This window comes from Bactrocera latifrons, unplaced genomic scaffold (assembly GCF_001853355.1).
Source record: "Bactrocera latifrons isolate USDA-ARS-PBARC rearing strain unplaced genomic scaffold, ASM185335v1 scaffold_1, whole genome shotgun sequence".
Taxonomy (NCBI): domain Eukaryota; kingdom Metazoa; phylum Arthropoda; class Insecta; order Diptera; family Tephritidae; genus Bactrocera; species Bactrocera latifrons.
Window position 1 is genome coordinate 3,720,808 of NW_017534407.1, and position 10,906 is coordinate 3,731,713.

Sequence of the window (10,906 nt, forward strand, 5' to 3'; positions counted from 1 at the left end):
TAATAAGGCTAAGCATTGAGAGCAGAAAAATCGCTCGGCGCGTAGCGAAACGTACAGGTTGAGTGTTGGAGATAATTTTTTTTAATATAATTAAAAAATTAGCTAATTTTTAAACTAATAATACTCAAAATTTCTTTAAATAATTTAAACTGTGGCAACTATATAGCCACTCTCTGCTTTGAACCTTCCTTTTATACTCACAGATAACCACTCAAGCAATGCAGCTAACTTCTATGAAATGCAAAAAAAGAATATTTTTCCTAAAAGAAGCACTTAAATAAAGTTATCCACTTTCCATTATCCAGTTGCTATTTCAATGGTAGACAAAAATCTGCATGTATATATATCCAATTTCCCCCATCATCAATTCGTTTCAATTGCGAATATAGTTACAACAACAATTTCGCACATCCACGCCACCGGAGTGCACTCACTCTACATTTGTATAAACTACGCGCTTTGCTTTTATTTAAGTGGTTCTTTGCTCCGCATGAATGCACTTGAATGGCCATTTCGCTAACTAAGTATTTGGCCACGAAATGAAACTCCCTTAGCCGCAGCTTAATATAGCGGTGTATATGTTAGAATATAGTGTTGAACTTTCATGCTTACCCCACAGACAAAAATTGCAAGTGTGGCAACATCAGCGCACTCAGCTCGCCACTGCAGCCACTTAGTTGTCTCGTACAAGGCGCGTGACCATTTGAAATGTGCCATTAAAAAATAATAGAAGTCATAAAAATTATAATTATGGCAGCATGCACAAAGCCGGCGCTTGAAGTGGCAAAGGCAGCAGAACCGCGGGGAACTTTGTAAATTTTTTTGCGCTTGCTAGGTGCTGTCGGCCATTCTTTTGGGTGAGTTAAAGTTTGTGTGAATAGATTTTGTTGGCGATTTTGAAGCATGCTCTTGTGGTGCATTGCTCATACGACGTGGTGCGCCTATTTTAAAGATTTTTTGCGAGATGGAGAAGCACTGAATTTTAAGACATATAATATGATTTGAATTCTGAGAATATGTAGACTGACGATTTTATATTCTTCTTGAAAATAATAGATAATATTTTCATTTGAGTGTTGTGGGTGATTTCAGTATTAGAAATAGAATAAAAAAATTTGAAAAATCCCTGACACGCTTTAAACCAGAAACACTGCACTCTTTGAATTTTAAAATTTAGGTAATAGTAATGTTAAAGAATTATCCTTAAGGTTTTGGTTTTAAACAAGCAATTTTTTGCTTTGAGTATCCTTAATTTTAAGACTATTCATTCGAAATTTTTCCATCAGAATAAACGATCCGATAGAAATTCACTTCCTACATGCTTTGGCTATAGGATTAAGGCTTAAAGTTAACTGTAGAAAAAACATTGAAAGTAAAAACTAAGTCTAAGCATATTAATGGTACATATGATAATACTATTTAATTAAATTAATTGAAAACCGCTCAAGATGCTGCTTTAGAAGGTAAAGAATAAAAATACCTTCTCACAAAGTATTCTTAATTTTATTATTCTTGATTTTATTTACTAATAAAATATTACTAAACTGAATCAGGAATTGCCACATTCCCTTCGTCACTGATCTTTGTTCTTGACTGCCAAATGTAGGCAACATTTTTAAAAAATTTTCAATTTCCACTAAACAAACTGAGCCAAAATTGACAACTTCTTAAAAAAAAATAAAAAGTTTTTTAATACCATTATTTTTGTTAATTTAACCGAAATCATCATTTTTAATAAAATATTTATTGGAATTCTGGAATATTTAAAAAAGATTAATTAACAAAAAACGCTTTTGTTTGTATCTCAGGGATTTTTCTTTTTATTAAATTTGAGAACACGTTTTTTCCTATAAATTGGTTTGCGTTTAAACTAAAATGGCGAAATCGCCCTAATCCCGAAATCAAATTATACAAAAGTAAAAAGTGTGTGCCTTACGGGCAAAAATACAGATATTTGAATGTATCTGGTATCGAATTTATAACAGAAAAGTCCCTAAATCAAACTCTGTTCTTAGTAAAAATATACCTATTTGGAAACTGTTACATAAAAACTTATTAAACACACTTTTTATCCATGTATAATGTAAATTTGATATATGATACGTTTGTGTATTAACAAAACCCCCGTTTAAACTGCCCGAATGATTTAGTTGCTTGTGTCACTTTTTAAGATACTTAAAATATTATTTACAACCCTTAAGCGCATATTTTAGTAAGCAGATATACTAAAAAGCAATAAATATATGCATGTATGAAAATTAGCAAAAAAAGGAAATTGAGTTGTATAGTGCTTACAATTCATATATGAAAATTTTCAGTTTCCGCTGTCAGACATAGCCGAAATATAACCAGTATATAACCTATATATCACCAAAATATATCCATTTAATAACCAAAACTCAAATGCTGTTTCAATGTGAGTCGTTTCTATTATATTGTTTTACTTTCGCTTGTAAACTTATGAAAAGTGATGTTAGGTTATTTTGTATTTTAGAAAACGATATAAAATATTTCAAAATATATTGAAAATATTTCATTTGTAAATCTGTTGAATTTTTGTTAAGTGAAAAGCATCATGCATCTTTCAAAAAATATGCTTATAGTAAGAATTTATTAGAAGTTAAAAATTTTTGCAAAAGATGTCTTATTTATTTCACATTGCTGACAAAAGTCACATACTAAACGTTGAAAACACATCAAGCTAGTAAAATTATAGTCAAAAATTTATGAGCTGACACTCTCTTTAAGAATTGTAGCATAGAAATTAACGATTCTGTAGACGAATCGTTTAGCAATTATCGAGAGAATTTATGTGTGACATTACTTTGGAAGCACGCATTGCTCTCTGGCTGTGATGAGGGACTTATAGTAACCTAAAATAGGCAGAGACTTAGTTAATATGCGTTACAAAATATAATAGTGGCAAATAATATACTCGTATATTTTTGAGTTGTTTGGTTTGTGCGATAAGCTTATTTGATAGAAATAAAAAATGGAGATAAAAATAAAAAATTAAAATGAGAAAACTAGAGAAGAGTTTTCAGGTAATAAAAGAGTAATATGATCGAAGAAGTTGTCCATAGTTTTCAACAAATTAATTTTAAAGCTAATGTCATGAATATCCAAAAATATATTTCTCATAACTCACCACTGACTATACTTCATTGGGAACTTGTTCTGTTCACAATTTAATTTTCAGTCCGTTTGCTAGCGGCATTACCACAGTTTATAGACCAAACAAATTGTATCGGTTTATATCGCCCAGAACCGTTACTCAGTAGGTGGAATATAATCATTTTTTTTTTATTTTTCTGATCCAAGCCGCTGTAGTGCCGGGGCCTTCAGTTCAGCACGTAAAACTTCAAACATCTTTGTTTCGAAACCGAATTTTCAAATCGGAAAAGCATTCAGTTTAAATTTTGCTCATTTTTGATACAAAAAATTTTCGCAAGTTTGTAAAAAATTTATATAAAACTAACAACACAGGTATTTAACTAGAAAGTCGTAAGTAAATCAATATGTTATTTATATTTTTTCAGACAGCATGATTTCTAAAACACACAGTCGGCCGTAGAGGTCCTACTGTAAAGATAATTCCAATGATTGGCCAAGTAGCCAGCATTTTGTGTCAAAAGGTGAGTTTTTACATACAAATGTATGCTTATTGAAATTATTTTTCTTAGTCCCAAAAAAAGCATTTCGAAACAGTACTTATTATGATGGCTCTAGTCTGGTCTAACGGCTCAACCAGTTCACAGTAAGAAAAAACACATTTATTGTGATTTTTTGTGGGAGTGTAATTTTATTCTATAAATAAATAAGAGAAATGTATCGCAACAAATTTTAATTTACTTTAATCGATGATTTGTTTTGGAAAATTTAGGGAGCTTTGCTCCGGTAGCCGATGTCCAGAAGGACCTCCGGAAAAAGGTGATTGGCGGAGAGCAACATTTTTCTGCTTACAATAATTTCAAATCAAAAAGCAAAAAAAAACTTATTGTTATTATAAGAGACTATTCCAAATTTTAATTTTCAGCAAAAATCGCGGATTTTCAAAAAAAAAATTATGAAAATATATCATCATAAACCGTATACCATCCGCCATTACCTGACACATACATATGTGCATATGAAGGTTGTGTGAAAATTCCAAGTTCACCAATTCAGTCGTTTCGGTGAACTTATATCCTTATGTGCAAAACAAGTTATCGACTTTACATCGATACTCCGAAAACTGTTAAGGAAGTCATTCAATAAGTTTCGATGTAAATATACCAATTCTACTTTGGCCATTGTTAATGTTAATATAATAATATAATAATTTTCCACTTGCACGGCAGCTTTAGGATATAATAGTCCGATATCTTCCGTTCCGACGAATGATTTTGTAGAGAAAATTGTATAACAATTCAGAACGATATCTCAAAAGCTGAGAGAATAGTCGTTCCAGGTTTCCTTCCAGGTCTTTCACACTTCGTGCAAAACTTAATATCCTCTGCACAAGGAATAAAAAATAATTACTTTCAAAAGCTTTAAAAATTTCAATAACCTCACTGTCATTACATATAATTACAACAATAATCATATATTTCTAACTAACAAGTCAAATAACCGGCACTAAATTCATTGGCACAACCCTTATCTGGCGATATATATTCTAAAAACAAAAAAAAAATAATTGCAGTAACAAGTGAAAAGGCAATAACTGAACTTGGTACCCGCCGCCGCGCCATTATTCAATCAGTTATTTGTATTATTATTATTACTTGTACATCCCGACAGCGAGCAATTGCAATTACTCAAGTCGCAATGACATAATCACGCAACAAATCAGCGGCAACAATATTTACAAGTGAGCACAAACATACTGCAAATATATAAACATACATATATATGTGTACATATAGTCATACATACAAATACTACTGTATATAGTCTACGATGAGCCGCAAATTGTGTTGGCGCGCGCGGACCTGCGGCGACCTCGGCTTCAACCATCAGCCAATGAACCAATTGATCGCTAACAACGAAGCAAGCGATTTCAAGTGCGGCGGCCGCTGTCATTACACAATAGGTATAAAAACATATGCGCACGCACACACATACAACGGCATAAAATGACAGTCGAGCGAAGTAATTTCGCTTGAAGGCAAATTGACATGGAAATGCGAGCGAATGGCAAATGCACAAAACTCTTAATAATAAATAATATTGTGATGGGGTGAGTGCACAAACATATGTCTATGCGTGTATGTATGCCTGCGTGTACTTGCAGGCACGTCATCAATTGTGCAAGTACTTATGACGGCGCTATTATGACCAGTTATTTCCACTAACTACCGCATTTTCATTTTTATTTCTACTCACATTTTTGGAATTTTTTATGATGATTGGCTGAAAGGTCGCACGCAAACACAAGCACATGCACGCATATACAAGTGGGTATTCACATATATGCATACATACTCTTGCAACTCAAAATGCATATGGATATTTAAAAAAAAAATAAAATATTATAAATAAATTAAAAATGCAATTGCATATGTATTTGTATTTCTTGTGGCAAAGTTACCGCATTTTGCTTTTCGAAAAAAGTTCCTGGCTGCCTTTTAGTCGTTTATCCACAGTCTTAATTCTTGACTCATGCACCTTTGATCTCAGTGAGTAGGTGTTCACATGCAATGTTTCTGTGCTATTATCTTTTGTTTAAAGTGGCCTAGCTTCAGCTATATGCAAATTTGCCTGGACGCCTACATGTAGGCTAGAATTGCGTGCACGAAGTTGCTTTTGAGCTACAAAAAGTGGTATAAAAATTTCGTAAAAGTGGAAGAAATAATTTCAGTATTGTTTGTTCATTAAATTGCTGCGAAATGCAGTCAAAAAGAAAATAGAAACGTTTCCTTTTAAAATTCTGGGAAATTACACCGATACTTTATACTATTATAAGGGTATATAATTATTATTATGAACAGGGGAATTTATATTAATAAGTAACAAACACTAGGGAGGATGAAAAAAATAATTCCTTTCACTTGGTAGTCTGAAAAATAGATTCTTAGACACAAAAGAACAAAAACTAATTTGTATTTGTAAACCTCACAGTCTTGCAGAAAACTTACTGATCCAGAAAAATAATCAATTTTTTCTCTCTACATTATTCTATATTTTTGTGCCTCTCTGTGAGGGAAGTTGCGTCAACGCTTAAATTAATCGACAAATTATGCAGATCACTTTTATAGAGCAGAAAACTTCTTACAGAAATATGTGTTTTGCAATTTCATATGACTGCGTTTGCATTTAGTGATAAAATTCCAAAAAAAAAAAAAAATTGGTTTAAAATATTCAAATTTCAGCCGATAATATCTTTTAGACGATTAAGTGTACGAAAAAATCGCATAAGAACTTTTTTGAAGAGCGCCACCTTTCGGTTCCAACATTATCTTTCCATTTTTATATCCATATTGAAAAGATTAAATGATTAATTATTCTCACTGAAGCAATTTGTACTTGCATCTGAGTTGATGTTACATTTTTGAGGATATTTTAGTAATAATATACTATGTACCTCAATTGGCACCAAATCAACGATCAGTATTTTAATGGAATATAAATGGAATAAAAAAATGCATTCATTATCTTTACTAGGGTATCTTTTAATAGTACTTTGGACATAAGCAAATTTAGTAAGGTCTTAACCCTGCGTCAGTGATATTAAGTCATAGAGACCCAAAATTGATAAAGTTGTATTTTATGTCATAATTTTTCTTAAAATAAATGTGTGGGTAGTGTTCATCATCATTTGCGCTCAATGAAAGTATTAGATCAATCAATCGGTTATTACCGTTAGTCCAAAGGTTTTTTTTTTTTTTTTTTTTTTGGAAAAATTAAAGTTTTTCTCATATAAAATTTCCGGATTAGTTTACAATCCATTTTAGGAACTAACGATATACATACATACATATATACACATTTGAGTGAGTGTGTGCATGAGTGTACTCGTTTAGTTCTGTGGGTCAACATTCAACCGTTTATTGATTTCTCTTCGAGATTTTGCCTTTGTGCCACTAACAAATGCGCTTATGTTGACCGATTATTGAATATTACCGTTTTCTTTTGGGCACAGAAATAAGTATGTAAAGTTGCATGTAGGGTGTATGCATATTATATTTATGGACTTTTGTAATGGCATGTATGTTGCGAAAATGCTTCCTTGTAGCGCTTGTATGTTGAGTGCATTATTTGGTATTATGTTTATTTCGCCATGTTCGAGTAGGCTTGTCAATAATTTATCGATTTTTTTGGGAAGACATACTTCCATATCTACATTAAAACTGACCTTTTTGTATAGTCGCCAGAGATATTAAATTGAGCTCTTTGGGAAAAAGTGTTTAGAAATCGAAAAAAGTGGAAGACATTTGCGTTAAAAAAAGAATAATAAGCAACCTAAAAAGAATAAAGGAATTATGTTTTCTTATAAATATTTGGATAGTGAAAAAATGCTCGATATTTTGCTAGAATTATTTGTGAGAAAATTAATTTGATCATATAAAAAGCATAGCATAAGAGTTTACAGTATAACCATTTAAATAGGATTGACTAAATTTAATGAATTCTGGCTAAAAGCTTTAGACCATGTTCAAAGTGTGCGACAAATAAATCGGTTTGCTGTATCGTAGATAGGACGACTGCTAGACGAAAATTTCTAACTATTGATTGCCGCGGCATTTTATTGAAATTTAGCATTTTGGCTGCCAGTGTATCACTTTATCCTAGGCGTGTATCAGCGGTGATGAACTGGCCGCCAACATGTTGAATTTTGTATTTCTTAACAGTTTTAAACTGAATTTTTAAACCAAATATGTCAGGTATTTGGTTCTTGAGTTGGATTTTTTTTAATTCCTATTAACTTTATATCTTAGGTATACGAATTACTTAGGGTGTTAGCTTAATGATTGGTATAATTCAAGGAAGAAATATTTTCTGCCGCTACAATAACTACCACAACAACAGTAGCAGCATCTAGAACTTTGCTTTCCTTCCAACATATTTTAAATATATGATTGAAAATTCTTTTGAATTTCTGATAAAAACCTCAAGGTTTGGTGAGCTTTGACGATTATATGTTCAAGTGTCAAAATTAAGCAAGTGGCATGCCATCTTTCGGTGAAATCCCCTACCTTAGCAACTTTTCGACCATTTTCCAACCAAATTTGCTGTGTAATACATCAATGAAGCTATCAGCATTAAACTGTTCGCTCAAGGTATTTTAGCTTACGTCCAAATGTTGTCGAAATCGGAATATAACTTTTCAAGGATACAGATATCAAATATGCGGACCCCAGTATATATGGCTCTTTTTTACCCACCAAAATCAGGAGAATATTTTTAATAATTTCCACTAAGAAAATTGTTTGATTGTTTGGGTAACAAAGACTAGTAATATAGCAAACGTTTGTGCCGAAAATAGATAAAACCGAGTCAATACTTCCCTTCGCCTCCATATACCCAACGAAAATATTTTCGAGCTTCCCATCTAGCTATCTACTTAGCGGTCAATATGTAAAAAAAATTTAATGGTGTATCAAACCTGAAATGGATGAAACCTTGGATAAAATAGCCGCTTAACATACCATTTATTACGTTAGCGAGTGTTCTTTTGCAGCTCTCTTAAAACAAAATTCCAAATATTAGATTTCATCTTCGCAAGACTCAATTATCGTTCACCTACCTCGGCTTAAAGCAAACAAACAAAACAAAGCTGATTTAGACCAGTAAAATGCTGTATGAAGTCTGAAATGTAAAAATATAGTAGACAAGATAACATATTCTATAGGAAAAAGTGTATCAAGAGCACTTGCAAACAAATGTAATGCTAAATAGCCCTCCACAAACATGCCATATTCACATACATACAAAAATGTAGGTAAGTACAGGTATAGTACATTTTGTCTAAAGAATACAAAGTAAATCGCATGTTGAAGATAAGAGTTGTCAAACTATGTACATATGCATGTAAAAAAACACATACAGATCTAAAGCTTGCTAAAAGCAACAAAAATATAAAAATATTAAAAAAGTGAAAAAGTAAAAAAGAGGAAACCTGCTAATAGAACCTAAAGCCATTAGAACTATGATAAAACATAACGTTAAAGTGAAACGCTTGTCATTGTCTCGTCTGGGTCTCTGGTTCTCTGCGCCACTCGAACTTTGTTATTGTCATTGGCTTGATTGCTCGTTACTTGCTGAAGCGGCGGCGCGCGATTATTACGTTGCCGCTGAAAGATTTCATCAACTCATATTAATTTATTGCGCCACACAATTGTCAGCATACGGAGACGATGACAACAGCAACAACAATGAGAGAACAGCAAATGCAATGTAAGCGATAGAGACGACGACGACGAAAACAATAAAGATAACAGCAACAACAACAAATAGACATAGCTTAGAGCGGTAGTAACAGCAGAAGCGTGAGCAACAACAACAACAACAACAATGACGTTAGTTGTCTCCATTCATCCGCACAAGGTTCGGATGATGATCACAATCGTGCGATGTGTGTCTTACGGTGATTTAAGTAAGAGATCTGGGTATGGACATATGAATGGTTTGTATGTATGTGTGTAGAGTATGTATGTGTGTAGAGTATGTCTGTGTGCATATATTTACAGAATCATGCATTTAAGCATATGCTATACATGTTCAAATAATTCCATTGATAATGTTAGAGATGACATTGTCTAAATAATATATTTTTTGTTGTTGCTCTTGTTTTTGTAGCTGTTGTTGTACGCTATACGAGGTTTATTAGCTTTAATGACGTTTCCCATGAGAGCGCGCGCAACTATGAGTACATAATGAGCGATATTACCGCATCACAACGGGTGTAAATAGTTGAAAGCGATAGTAAAACAACAAAAATAACACATGTTTATATGTAAATGCGTCAAACGAGGTACTTATGGCATGTCTGTAGTTGATAAACAAGTGTAGCAATTGTGTTGCTGCAGGTGTTGATAACAACTACAATGGCACACCTACACACAGATACATACATATGTATATACATAGCTACTTAAATATGAATATATACAAAGTAACCAAATATAATTTAAAAATACTTATATAAATAATAATAAATAAATAACATTTAATAGAGATTAGTGCCATGCTTAATTACTTCACACTTCTGTCACCGCTGCGAAAATTTAATGCACTCAAACAACAACAAAAAAGTTACAAAAACAAGAAAACGTTATTACTTTGAATACAGCGAAGCTGTAATACCCTTCACAGTCGCATTTATGATAGCACCAAAGGGTATACATGAATTAATCTTGATTTTGTTCGCTCGGTTTGTATGGCAGCTATATGCTATAGTAGTCCCATCTGAATATTTTTTTTTTCAAAACTTGTAGCGCTATTTTAAGTAATAATTCTTGCTGAAATTCGTCACGATATCTTTTCAAATAAAAAAGTTTTCCTTACAAGAATTTTATTAGTAGCGGGTACTTTGTATGGCAGCTATATGCTATAGTGATCCGATCGGTTGAATTCATTCAGAGTTTATAGCGTAATCTTATAAATTAAATTTTTCTGAGTTTCGTTTAAATATTTTTTTAATTAATAAAAAGTTATATGCTATAGTGGCCCGCTATAGACGCTTCCAACAAATAAAAGGTCTGTTACTGAAGAAAGGCCGTGTGCAAAATTTCAGAGCGAAATCTCAAAAACTAAGGGACTTGTTCGAATATATACAGGCGGACAGATGATGGTCGAAGTTAAATGGACACAGCTCCTCACGTTGTTCATTTATACATATATATGTATGTATGTATATGTATAAAATATCTCCATTTTCTTTTCTTTTTTTTTTTTTTTTTTTTTTTTTTTTTTTTTTTTTTTT